At 34.9% G+C, this 15,225-nt stretch overlaps 1 pseudogene; it reads right to left on the bottom strand.

Moving 5' to 3' along the window:
• LOC145682985 (NADH-ubiquinone oxidoreductase chain 5 pseudogene) overlaps positions 1 to 14,889 on the bottom strand; it is a 38,848-nt pseudogene extending 23,959 nt beyond the window's left edge.
• Between the last annotated feature and the right edge of the window lie 336 nt (positions 14,890 to 15,225).

Raw genomic sequence — 15,225 nt, 5'->3', positions numbered from 1 at the left:
ATTGAAAGCGATATTGAATGCTGTTTGTTAGCGTATAACGGTGAAACGATTACGACGAACGAAACGTATAACGGTGAAACGGTGAAAAAGTTTGAAATAAATTTTGGAACATACTTAATACTTACCTGGAACTATGTTTTTATCATTGATTGATTGATTGATTGATTTTTACGTCCCGTTCAGCAGCGAGCCTATATGAGACGTGGACCTACTGATTAACGTGGAATCCGAACCACATGAACTCCCGCCGGGAATCGAACCCGGGTCTCCCGCGGCAAAGGCGCGTACGCTAACCGCTTAGCCACGGAGGAGCTCTAAGTTTTTATCATGTTACATTATCCTGTAATTTTAACATTGTATATAATTATTAGATATAAATGCGATTCACCATGCTATTTCTAAAACTGTCACATTGATTGATTACACATGTTCAACATCGGATTTCTTTCCCGAAAAGTTGTAATACACCACCTTGTGCTTCATTACAAATGACTGTCCTTTTAAGTTTTGTACTGTATTTGTTAATTTGATATGTTTTGCAAATGTTATTTCAACATTGTTACTATTTGGAATTACTAAAGTTAATAATACATATAGGTAACTTGACTAAAAGCAGGGAATTCGTGTTATTATTAAGTTCAAAATCTCCTATCGTTGCGAATTCTGACGAGGAATTTGAAGCTTAAAATATATAAAACGATAATCATGCCTATTGTTCTGTATGGTTGCGAAAAATTGTCTCTTACTGTGAGGGAAGAACTTACACTGAAAGTCTTTGAGAACAAGATCCTAAGACGAATATTCGGACCCAAGAGGAACGGGAATGAGGAATGACAGAAACTTCATAACAAGGAACTACATAATTTATACGGTTTACCCAACATTGTTAGGGTCGTCAAGTCTAGGATGGTTAGGTGGGCGGGTCATGTAGCGAGAATGGAAGAAAGTAGAAACGCTTTCAGAGTCTTGAGTGGAAGACCAATCGGAAAATCGCCATTAGGAAGACCTAGGCGCAGATGGGAGGACAATATTAAGATGGATCTCGCAGAGATTGGAATTCAAAGTAGAAACTGGATCCAATTGGCTAAGGATAGAAGTCAGTGGAGAGCTTTTGTGAACGCGACTTTGAACCACCGGATTCCATAGGCCATAGAGTTAGTTAGTTGTAGGTAACTTGATATTCGGTCTAAACCATGTTGCTGTGAATCATCTAGAAAAGAAGAAAATATTAGAAATATCAAATTAAAAAATATAAAACTCGTATCATCTAGAAGAAAGTAACTACACGAAAAGTAAATGTTGCAAGGCTTGAACTAAAATATTAAACTTACAACGAAAATATACCCAATATATAAAAGTAACATGTATTTATAAGAAATATTTATATATAATCGTGCAATTAATATTTTGTATTGTCTGGATCTATTGCAAAGAATAGAATTTTGAAAGAGCAGATATCAAGTCACGTCAATTGTTTGTATTGATTGAAGGTTTTGAACATATTTATAGCAATACCAAATGGTAATATTTTCCATTAATTGATATCTGGTTCACAGGATCCTTTATTTTAAGACTTCCGTTTTTTTTTTTTTTTTTTTTTTTTACATGTGAAATAAGTCAAGAAATATAATCAAAATTCTAGTCTAAATTCCGTAACCATCAGGAGCTCATCATGCTAACTTTTGGGGTCGTCAACTTGGAGTGCATAATTGTCAGATCAGAATAAAAACCAGCTCATAAATTTGTAAAAAAAATTGTACATTTTTGTACACTTCATCTTCGACGTAGAAATTGTCCTTCTACTACCAATAACAATTAGCTCTACAATAATAGGAAGCATATGATTTTACCCCCCAAAATTAACAACACTAATACACTATCCTGATCTCTGGTTAGACTAACATTCATAGTAATCCTCCTAATAGGCCTTTATCACGAATGAAATCAAGGGTCCTTAACATGAGCTGACTAATGAAACGGGATAATAGTTAAGTATAATATTTGGTTTGCATCCAAAAGGTGTTGCTATCAACTTATCTCATAAGTAGGAAGCAAACGATTGCACTCAGTTTCGACCTGAGCCTTTGGTCTCTTGACCCCTACTTGTTAGTTGAAGCCAAAAAGAGGCATTTCACTGTTAATGATACCATTGGGATTCCCTGCCCCAACTAAGGAGATGTGAATAATCAAGAAGAAGCTGCTAACTTTTATCTTTAGCGGATTAGACCGTTAACATCTCTTAATATAAAATAACTATAACCCCCTTAGTATAAATATTACATTACCTTTTCGAGGTAAAAAAGAGAGTACTCTCAGGGAGTATCATTTAGGGAATATAATTCTTCTTAGTATCTTCAATACTATGCTTTCAATATAAGCTACCTAAATAGACAAATATAAAGAAACAAAGGAAAATTGTAAAAAATAAAAAAATTAATAAATACATTTTAAATAAATTGTCCTGCGATTGTTGAATTAATATTGAACCATCCTTAAAACTACTATACATGCCTTGAGCACCAAGACATTCTCTCCATCCTTGATCAATTATTATTATAATATACACCCCCTACATATAAAGGGAATTTAATAATATAATTTGTTGATAAGTAAGGTAAAAATCATATGCTTCCTATTATTGTAGAGCTAAAATAAAACTTCACACACATTAAAGACTGCTCAATAGAATAACTTGATAGTAAAATACCAACCCACAAGCCTACCACACTTACAAGTAGCGCACCCGTTTTTAAGTGTAAAGGTAAAACAACACAATTAACAGTAGGAAAAATCAATCAACTCAATGTTGCACCCCCCAAAATTGCCATCACTACTAATCCTAATATTCCCTTACACATAGTCCAGCCTTCATTATCACTAATAGAATGAATATTAGTACCCCCAAAGCCCTTACCCGTTAAATAAAATCTTAAACGTACTGAATAACATGCAGTTAGGCCCGTAGAAAAAAATAATAAGAAAAAGCTGACTACATTAATTAAAGACAAAGAAGAAATCTCCAAAATTAAGTCCTTAGAATAAAACCCAGCTAAAAATGGCATTCCACATAAAGACAAGTTAGCTACATTTAAACATGACAAAGTAAGGGGTATCTGACTTACAAGTGCTCCTATTCTACGAATATCTTGTGTATCTCCCACACCATGATTAATTGCTCCTGCACATAAAAAAAGTAATGCCTTAAATAAAGCATGTGTCAATAGATGAAAAAAAGCTAATACAGGAAATCCCATGGACAAAATTATTATTATAAGACCGAGCTGACTTAGAGTAGATAAAGCAATAATCTTCTTCGAATCATATTCATAATTAGCACCAATACCAGCTATAAATATTGTCAGTCCTGACAATAAAAGTAATACATCTCCCGCATAAACACTTAATAAAACGTCTCTAAAACGAATTAGCAAGTAAACTCCAGCAGTCACAAGTGTAGAAGAATGAACTAATGCTGATACTGGTGTAGGAGCAGCTATTGCCGCCGGCAATCATGCAGAAAAAGGAATTTGTGCACTTTTTGTTATTGCTGCCAAAATAATTAAGCTAGAGATAATTACTATCTCATTATTATTTAAAACTCTATGCAAATAAAAGACATAATTTCAACTTCCATAATTCAATATTCAAGCAATAGCTAACAAAATTGCTACGTCTCCAATACGATTAGAAAGGGCAGTTAACATGCCAGCATTATAAGACCGCACATTTTCATAATAAATAACTAAACAATATGACACTAACCCTAGTCCATCTCATCCAAGGAGGATTCTAATTAAATTAGGAGAAACAATCAATAAAACTATCGAAAGAACAAATATTAATACAAGCATAATAAATATCTCTCTATTTCAAGAAATTTCAGTTGAAAATATCATACTCCATGTTGAAGTTTGAGTATGTAATCAACAAAAACAAAAGTGGCGAAAAGCAATTAACGGATATTGTATATTTTTGTACACCATTGTAAAAAAAATTGTACACTTCTACGATTCGAGAAATTGCTTTCAAACATACACTCCTAAACATCAACTTGGAGTGTTTAGTCAGCAGACCATAGATCTGATTACACACAAATAATCCACGAATTTTGTATGTTTTTGTAAAATTAAAAAGAAAAATGTTGTCGTATATTTAAAAAAAAATGAATTAAAAGTTATGTACTGAACCTCAACTTGAAGTGTGTAATCAGAATATCGAAAATTTAAGTAGTGAATATTATTGTATTTGTCAAGTAGAATTTTGTACACCTTTTAACTTAATTTTGTACACTCCTGTGTTTCGACAAAATTGTCACAAATTATGAAATGAATTGTCGTTTTCCACTGTTTAGTGCGTATAACCGAAATCTAAGTCATAGATATTAGGTCTATTGTACTTGTCAAGTAAAATTTTGTACACCTTTAAAATAATTCTGTACACTCCTGTGATTCATGTGAGATACATCATTCATGAATTCATGACTAATGGAACACTATTAACACAAAAATTATACTATTTCATCTACCTCGCTCCCTCCTCGTTTTTACTTAATCTGTTCGTTTTCTCCTGACTGATCATAAGTGTCCCCTTCTACGTCATACATCGGTGAATTGAAACTGATTGATCTTAGAAAAGTGTTACAAATAATATATTACCTTTATGACTCTTAGATAGGATTACCAGACATCTTCATGCACCCGGACAATCTCTCCTTTTTTGGGACTTAAAAATGGTCCGGGTTGGTTTATGGAAAAGTGGACAAACGTCTTCTTTTTATGAGTACAGTACAGAAAACCACTTAAACAAGATACGTGATATAGTGAATATTGTAAATATTAATAGATTAATATTAATATTAATAGAATGTAAGAAGAGCTGTGAAGAAAATGAGGTGAAAATAAATGTGAGAAAGAGAAAAGTCATGGTGATTGGAACGAAGCGGTCGGTGTCAAATATAGAAGTAGGGGAGGGGGAGAAACTAGAACAGGTAACTAGATTTTGATACCTGGATAATATTATTAATGATGATATGAAGTGTGAAGGCGAAATAAAAGCAAGGATAGGAATGGCGATAGAAACGCTTAGTAAGAAGAAAATACTATTTTGTGGGACCTTGAATAAAGAGTTGAAAACAAAAACTCATAAAATGCTTCGTGTTGAGTATTGTACTGTATAAGGCAAAAACATGGACATTACTCAAAAATGATGAAAAATGGACCGGAAACTTTCGAAATGTGGGTGTGGAGAATAATTGAGAGAACTAGTTGGGTCGAACGGAAAACGAATGAGAGGGTGTTAGAAATTGTGAGGGGGAAATGAACAGTTTTTGATATTATTGAGAAGACAAAGAGAAACTGATTGGGACACTGAGTAAGAAGAAGCTGTATCATGAGGGACGCGCTGGAGAGTATGGTGGCAGGAAAGAGAGGGAGTGGGCGAAGAAGACTAACAATATCAAAATAGAAAAGTCGTACGTAAAGACGAAGAGGTTAGTGGAAAACCATGGATCATGCAAGCTTCTCAGCTGCGGCAATTGACCTGCCAATAATGGTAGAGTGCGTATATTAATGATGATTATTATACAGTAAAAAAATCATCTCAGTCTGTCAGTAACGTTAATTCCTAATAGTTAACAATTGCCGATTGGCTATGTTCGCTTACCGTCTTTATCTGATAATAGATAGTGACGCTACTGCGTGATTTGCTGTTGTGACTGACACTACTGACAAGGACCCTATTCAATGTTTTAATTAAAGTAATATTTACTTATATAAAATCCAGAAGTATCCGTGTCAAGCACAATATAATTAGTAACTAAGCAAAATGAACGCTGTATATAAATTACAGACAATTGTTACCGTTTAGAACAGTGCAATACTTAAAACAAGCTTTAGGAAGTGTACTAACATTAATGGGCTGCAACTATATTTGGATTTCAGCATTAACATTTGTGAGCAAGCAGAAAGAAAAATTGGAATTAAAAAAAAAAAAAAAGAACTTTTAATTAAGCACGATTTTAATCTATGACGTAAAGCAAGCCGAAGGCTTAGTGGGAAAACAACTAGTATTAATAGCAATAATTTATGAAGAATATATATAAAAAATAATAATTATTGATATTAGTAACATATGCAAGGTCTGTCCGGACATTAAGGGGGCAGACTAGTAAATATTTTTCAAAAGCTAACAATTTTTCTTTTGCTTGTTTTTCGTAAGTGAAAAGAGATAATGAAAGGTAACTTGCCTCAATAATAGATAATGTTATTCTACACCTGAAAATACGAACCGGAAGAATAATCAATGTTGCCATCTATAGAAATGTCAGTGTGGCCAAAATTTGAATTACCCAAAAATATTGTTTAAATCAGAGACTAGAAAAATAAACTCAACGGTAGTTGATGACTTATCATGATATCTGTGCTTCTTGTTAACTACTTTTTAAATATTATTTGTATTTATTTTGTAATAACTTATTTTGTAAAAACTTATGTAAGTTATTACAAAATAAATACAAATAATATTTAAAAAATAGTTAACAAGAAACACAGATATCATGATAAGTCATCAACTACCGTTGAGTTTATTTTTCTAGTCTCTGATTTAAACAATATTTTTGGGTAATTCAAATTTTGGCCACACTGACATTTCTATAGATGGCAACATTGATAATTCTTCCGGTTCGTATTTTCAGGTGTAGAATAACATTATCTATTATTGAGGCAAGTTACCTTTCATTAGCTCTTTTCACTTACGAAAAACAAGCAAAAGAAAAATTGTTAGCTTTTGAAAAATATTTAGTAGTCTGGTCCCTTTATGTCATCAAGTTTACAAGTATGAAAAACAACATTTATTTACACAATAATCAGAGTAATAATACCTGTACATCAAAATTCCTCAAAAGTATTTCCTCCTGCGTAGATATATCTTCGCTAGCGGGATTTCCAATCAGCGAAGGCTTTTGGAAGGCCTCTTCAGGAAGTGTGTTTAGAGCCATTTATGAAACATACAAGCTGCTTTCACGTCGTCAATTGTTCTATAATCCGGTCCTTCACCTCCGATAGCTCGGGAGACAACTGAGCAAGCACTCGCTGTGTAGTTGACTTACACCACTAACGATACGGTCGGATAGAGCGTGCTGCAACGTACAATCTTTTCACAATAAAATGTATGACATTAATTTCCGGACAGACTTTGTATATTGTTAATATTGCCGCAATGTTCAAATTCCGAGTAACTACAATACTTTCAGCTGTAAGAGCGAAGGAAACAAATTTATTGTTTCCGTAATTGGTATTGTAAAAATTTTGTTATACGAGGTGAGTTCAAAAAATATCAAATCTTTGGTCGGCAAAAATACATTTATTGATTTGGAATTCCAAAACACCTTGAATGTCCTTCAAAATAGTCACCTTGGTAATGTACACACTTCTCCCAGCGCTTGTGCCATTGTTGGAAACACGCATGCGGGTCCCTTTTAGTGGCATTTTCAGCTTGGGAAATAACCCAAAGTCACACGGAGCCATGTTTGGTGAGTAAGGAGCCTGATGACACGCAGAAATGTTGGTTTTTGGCGATGAAATCCTGAATCAAATTTCGCGGACACTCTCCTCATGCCCAAATTCACGTTCAAAATTGAATGTACACTCATGTCCAAAATTATTGTCGCATGTCTATAAATATGTTTTAGTAGGATTATAATTTGATAACGAATTCGCCCGATATTTCTTATAGCGTTAGTTGGTGTATAATCGGCAAAGACATGTATGTGGCAAATTTCATGTCAAAAGAGCAGTAAATAAGAACAATAAAACGAAAATAAAACTTTCTTGTCCACTTAACAACATTTTGTTTTACTCATTCTAATTTTCGTATTCATAATTCTTTTCCTATGAAATTTACCACAAATATACATTTTCTGATTATGCACATAGTATCAGTATTAAAAATACCCTGCAAAATCATTATCAAATTATATTCTTAGAAGCACACAGTTATAGATATGCGACAATAACTTTGGACATGACTGTACCTTTCCGATTGAATGGTTTCCGTTTGGGTATCGCCAAGATTTTGGCAAAATTTGATGCAATATCGCTGCTCAAATTTTTCTGTCATTTACAAAAAAAAAAAAAGAAAAGAAAAGAAAAAGAAAAAGAAATTCGAGGACCGCTCACTACATGTCTTCACTCGCTTCCCGACTGCCAGCGTCTGAAGTTTTCTGTGGGCGGGAAAAATTCGCGACTGTGCATGAGTGTCCCCTCTACCTCTACACTAAAGAAAATCTCCCGCGTTTCATTGGTTTACGCGAAAGAAATAAGGTTCGATACTTTTTGAATACACCTCGCATAAATTACCTAGTACAAATTTTTCTCGTTATGCAATTAAGAAATTTGTGAAACAATATACGAACTTTATGTGAAATCTAAAAATGTCCTCTTTTTTACCTAGTCTTTCATATAGTAATCCTATATATAGCAACAATGCGGTTGAGAATTACGTGGTGTCTATGAAAATTGTCACAAATAATACATTGCCCAGTATGTTGTTACATCCACATAGACCCGTATCCACGGGGGACAAGGGTGGGCCGGGCTCCCCTAAATTTCCACTGGCCCCCCTCTAAAATTTTCACGGTAGGCTTGCAAAGGAACTATAATATGGTGATGAACAATAATAAGGTTGGGTCGGGCCTCCCTAACTTCTACCGGGCCCTCCTACATTTCTGGCCTGGCTTCCGGCCTGCATCCACCTACTCATTTGTCGTAAATTCTTCATTAAACTCAAAATTATTTGTACACCGTAATTATAAATATAGCTTAAGAGTCTTCATCCCGGCGAAATTAAAATACCGCTAATTTTACAGTAATTATGTGATATCTTCAAATAGATAAAAGATAATCGAAATGTGGAACAAGAGCGCCCTAGACAATATTATTTTACATGAGAAACCGTTATCACGACTCACTTATCTGCTTTCGATTTCAAGCCATTTTGAAAATCGGCATTTATTTTCGCGTTTCTAAACAGCTGAAAACGGAAAGCCACTAGGTGACTTGCGATAACGGTATCTCACGCAAAATAATATTGTCTAGGGCGCTCTTGTTCCATATTTCAATTATCTTTTATCTATTTGAAGATATCACATAATTACTGTAAAATTAGCGGTATTTCAATTTCGCCGGGATGAAGACTCTTAAGAAATTCATGAAGTACAAAAACTCAATAAATAATAATAATAATAATAATAATAATAATAATAATAATAATAATAATAATAATAATAATAATAATAATAATAATAATAATAAAACATTCTGATATTCAATTTTTGGGGATCCTAGTTTTTACTCTACACCGTTGTTAGAATTTTGACTCGTGGAAGACAGGCTCAACAGGATTTAACCCAGAATTATACAGTTATGAAAGTGCTATTAGCTACTCTCGAGCGATGCGTGTTGGGGTGTAGCTAATTTTCTTAAGCAATGATTGGATAAGGCAAGAATGGATGGTTGTTACCAGGAAAGATAGTCGGGGATAGGGATAGCTTCTAACAGAAAGGGGGAGGTTTAACAATTTGATTAGCGTCTGCTCTAGGAAGAGCAAGAAACACAGCAACCGGGGAAATAGGAGATAGGATTGGTTTTAATTAAAAGAAACTCGAGCGTAATTAAATGGACAAACCAAGAGAAACCAGAAGAGGGTAAAACTCCTTCTACGAGAAGATGAATTCGCATCTTCATTCAGCTGGAGGATTAGTAGTGCCACCACGATTTCTCCAGATTTACCCATTATACGGGAATGTTGAACCTTCTGTATTGTGTTTATACACACACGTGTAAGTAATAGACTAATCTGTTATAATTACAACCATTAAAACAAGAATAAAATTATTAATTAGTACGATACCTTTGATAATTATACATAATAGCAATATTAGTTTTATTCACCAATAAACTGGTTTATCATGTGGATAAGTAGCTATTTGTAATAGTTGTTTGTGTTGAAACACATTATACCACAATAATAATAATAATAATAATAATAATAATAATAATAATAATAATAATAATAATAATAATAATAATAATAATAATAATAATAATAATAATAATATACTTTATTGCAGTGCCACCAGCTGTTTGTGAGCGAAAACATAGTACGTAATTTGTATGACACAAACACATACAAATTACAGGAATATAATATAATAACAGGAAGAAGAGAGAGAGAGCTAATATCATCTACATGAGGGCCGGATTAAGGGTAGGCTTAACGGGCTATAGCCCCGGACCTCCATTCTAATCAAAATCTCAACTGGCTATCTAAAAGGAATCATGAAGATACAATCATCGTCATTAAAAAAAATGACCAAAAATATGAAACATATTTCCTTAACTTTCCTACTGTATTTTTACAGAAATATATTAGGTGAAGTCAGCAGGGGCTACATGTTTTTCTATCCCCGGGTCTCCAGAGGGTTAATCCAACCCCGTGTACAATCAAAAATGAAAATCAAATAAAAAGAAAGAACAAGATAATTATATTTAAGAGAAAGTTGCTAATCTCTTACAAGAATCCGTCAATTATCCTAAAAATACACTTATTTAATTTACGAGGGAGGATCAGAAACTAAGGTTACAAGGCTGATATGTCTGGAGTTTCGTTTGTTATAGACTATTAAGGAGTGTGCGGTAATTTTAATACATGGAACTGGCAACTGTGCAGAGTTTCAGCCACCCGCCACCTACGGCGCTAGTTGAAGGTAAACACAAACTGTCTTACGCAGAGTCGTTTCGACGTACGATTAGCGTCATACTAAAATACAGACTACTGCAGGAGAACTTATGTTAGTCAAACTCTTTAGTATGGCTCTAATCGCGCTTCAAAACGACTCTGCATAAGGCCCAAATAGTCCAGTCAATAAAGGTAAACAAAAATAGGCTTTTGTCGGGACTAATTAGTAACAAGCTGAAACTTTGCCAGTTATTACATCATAAGGGGAGTCTTTCCTCAAAAGCCCCAACCCTCCCCTCTTGCTTTCTCCCCAAAGCCCTAAACATGCAAATTTGCATACCTACATTGAAATGTCAATAACTCGATTATGCCAGCTTGTATCAATATGATTGTTTGAAGTTAGCTTCCTCACATTACATTCTTTAAATTATGTCCTTATGTGTTTTTAGCTAAAGTAAGTATATATGGCGTATTGAAATAAATTGCTGGAAAAGTAGATTTGTCAATATAATGTTCAACATTTTTGTTATTATTACTAAAAAACCTGATAACGCTGCAACAAAATGTTTCATATAAAACTTTTAGCTTATTTTATTAGCTTTTACCAAATGACTGCAGTTGCGGGAAAGTCATTCTTCCGGGCCATCCAGGCGCGCGCCGTACCCCGACTTTTGATACTGTCTACCTCCATGCGTCAGTTTCAGTGGGAGATTTATGAAGTTTGTATGGGCTAAGAGATTTTGTGTAGTGGAAGTAACATGTACTTAATAGGTATCTAGTAGGTTTTTTTTATGTAAGGTTTTTAGTTGATAATTTGAAATGTAGGCACGTATTAGTATGCCTTTAGTATTCTGATTTGTTATCTTTAACTAGAACGTAACATTTTATTTACTTGCTCATAATCAATTTAGATTTTTATCTTTGAAAATCTACAGACAAGTTTACGCTAGGTTCAACTGCAAAATAGCAGTTTTCAACTCCAAGGCAAGCATTGAAATGTTTAATCATTCCATGATTTTTCACAGTCAATTTAAAAAATTGTATAAAATATGTTATGTAGTAATATGCATGGATAAAAACCCAAATTTGTTTCATTTCAAAAACTAAACTTCAATTTAAAATGCATAACTCTTTATTTATAACGTTTTGTGATTATATAATATTTTTAATCATTTTCGTGCTGCCAATATTACTATTTATTTTTATCAATATCACTTACCGTAATTAATAACAGAGTAGAAAGTAATGTTCCTAATTTTAACTTGCATTTCCATATAATTTTGATTAATGAAACTAAATAATATATTACATTGACAAGAGTGAAGTAATTTCATATTGTTCCAGGCTACCTGAGCAACATTAATATATTAAAAAACACACACACAAAGAATAATTTTGATTTCATTTGTCTAATTTGTGGACAAAGAAAAGTCGATGTTCATAAAAAGTTACAGAGAAAGATATTAAGAAAGTGCAAATTTTAAGAATACAATTAATTCAGGGGAGCAAAAGTCTTATTCCAGAAAGTTGATATTTTTATATCACAAGTTACAAAAAAGTAAAACGACACTTCAAGTGAATCCCAGAAAGTTGAAAGTAAGTGTGTTGTTATAAGTCGCGCTCTCGTATTTGCTGGAAAACCTTGCTCAACCTGGAAAACCTTGCTGGAAAACCTTTCTGTCACTAATATAGACAAGCCTTGCTCTAAACCTACATTGATAATTCGGTTCGAAACATTTCATAAACATAGTTCACCAATGTGAGTGCAAGCACCTTACCATGAACCCACAATGTACCTAATATCGATCATTAACGCTGGCTCTCCAACTATTCATTCAGATGGATTTTTTCATGTTTTTGATAATGTTGACTTAAATGTGTGAAGTCTTGATAGCAAAGGTACTTTTCGTACTATGGGAGGGATTCATTGTGTTGAAACTCAGGTAACAGATAAGAGAATTCCAACTGAATCTCTTATTAACACCGCAACTATCCGAGAGTACTTACATCCAATGAAAAAGAGAAATACAGGTCTTTCTTCAATGGCCATTGAAGACTTAAGTGAACTTCAACAGGTATGATCTCTAACGGGCCAATCTTCACAATATCGGTTTCCTCTCAACCTTATATGGCTTGTTGGATTATAGTCGCAACCAGGATAAAGTGAATTTATGACTACTACATATAACAAAAAAATCAAAAAGTGTCCAACCACATATATTATGGCTATATTGCAATTGATCAAAGCAGAAAATAAAACCCGTTGTAGTGGTTGATGGATTTCTTTATACTTACGGAAATGTTATTCAAAACTGTAGCAACTACACTAAGTGTTCACTGAATTAAGTTACAACCACCTACCTAATACTTTGTTGATTCACTTTTGCTAAGAGAACGGCCTGAATAAGGTCTCTGCAATTCTGGTAGTTGCTGATATGTTTCTACGGGGATCTGACACCATATTGTCGAGGTATCACTTCGAACCCAGGATACCTCAACAATATATTCCTGATGGCATTCCACAATGAGACCACAGATATTGGTGCAGGAGTCACGGTGCGAAGAGCTCGTTACGTAACATCCCATAAATGTTCTATAGGATTAAGATCCGGTGACTTAGGGAGCCAGTTCATACGATACATCTCCGTGAAATGCTCCTTAAGCCAAGCAAGTGCAATCCTGGCTTGGTGGCATCATGCATTGCTATCCTGGAAAATGCCGTCTTCGTATGGGTAGAAGTATTGTATTATAGGGGTACGTGATTCTCTAATACCCGGAGGTACACAATGGACATCTTGCAGTGGTCCATGCACACTAACGGTCCCAGTCCTTGCCAACAGAAGCATCTCCAAACCATATAGCCGCCCAAACCTACCTGTAAAGTACGCGCCATACACGAGGGATCCATAGCTTCGTGTTGTTGACGCCACACATGGACACTCCTTCCAATAGGAGTAACACAAACCGTGATTTATGGGACCAACACACCCTTTTCCAACTATCCATGGTCCAATTAGCCTATTCCTGTGTTCAAGCGCAACGAAGTCTGTGGAGACAAGTGTTAAGGAGTGGGTGACGAGTCTGTAGTCGCTGTGGAACTGCATATGTGTCAGTGTACACCGTATAGATGCGTGGGATATGGGTGTTGTGCATCCACCAGTGCACAACATCCATATCCCATGCAACGTAATTCCCAAACTCTGATGGTTCGTTTGGCTACCACAAGCTGTTTGACGCGACGCTCGCCCCATATTTTGAACTTCCATACACCTCCGTAGTTCCATCTCTTGGAGACCGTTACTCCATTTTCTTCCCCGATGGGGTCACTCGGTCGATAAAGTGTAACAGCTTTTTCAGGCCAGCCACCCTGAATGAGGTTTTCCTGGGTTTTCCTCATTCCCACCAGGCAAATGCCGGGGTGGTACCTAACTTATAGGTCCCAGGCCGCTTCCTTCCTTTCCCAATCCTTTCTTCCTTTCCTTTCCCCGGATTGTGTGCTCGCCGAGCGACGTCATCCCTCAAATCGTGAAGGGCTAAATGGCCTTAGATGCCGACAGCCCACAAATCTAAATCCTAAAATCCTAATCCATTTTCTTCCCATTCCTTGTACACCTACACTACAGAGAAACGGGCGCATCCGACAAAGTATTGCTGTTTGGGTTCTAAGCACATATGTTAACGATGACGAGTGTGAACAGTGTAGCATTTTGTTTTAATTAGATTGGACTGAGAGCAGAATTGACTTCTATCAATTAACAAGTAAATATCGATTGTATAAAATGTATAGTAATATCGTAGAAAGTAGAAAGTTTGATTCTACTTTCTATATTCAGTGTGTTTTTGGTGGGTGGTCCGTGATGATGTTATTAGAGTGCAAAGTACATTATTTTGCATTGTTAAGCACCGATTGTTGCCAGTCCAGGACATGGAAGAGTCCATAGGTAGTGGATAATGTAACGGCCTTGATCTAAGTTAGGAATAATTCTCCGAACCAAAATTGGCCATATTAATTAGCAATAATACAAGTAATAAAAAAGTAATAAAATATAGTAAACAAAATTTGTAATAACCATTATAAATAAAATATTAACATATGTGCATATTAATAATGTATATACATGCCTATATTTTAAAGCTAAGACATACTTACCTCATCAAGAAACCTAGCCTGTCTTGTGTTTTTTAGTGTGTCAGCGAGGACCAGGTATTGCAATACGTACCTGAGAGCATAACACACATATTGCACTTACAGGATAGACGAAAGTTATCGCTTTCCAAGGGTTCCTTGTTTTTTGAAACTCATTACACTCATCTTATTTTATCATCTCACATCTCATTGTTGCTCATCTCTCATTTTGACCAGTGGGCCTGGGGCCCATCACTGGTTGACCCGATATGGCGACTGGAGGACAACATGTCGGACTTCCTATTGTAATAGCTGGTCCTACCGTATCCTCTGCAGATTCGGATATACGACGTAGGCACCGAGAT

Source organism: Thermobia domestica, chromosome 1 (genome assembly GCF_964235325.1).
Source record: "Thermobia domestica chromosome 1, izTheDome1.hap1.1, whole genome shotgun sequence".
In the NCBI taxonomy this organism is placed as follows: domain Eukaryota; kingdom Metazoa; phylum Arthropoda; class Insecta; order Zygentoma; family Lepismatidae; genus Thermobia; species Thermobia domestica.
The sequence above is the reverse complement of the archived record's forward strand: the minus strand, read 5'-3'. Positions and strand labels throughout refer to the sequence as shown.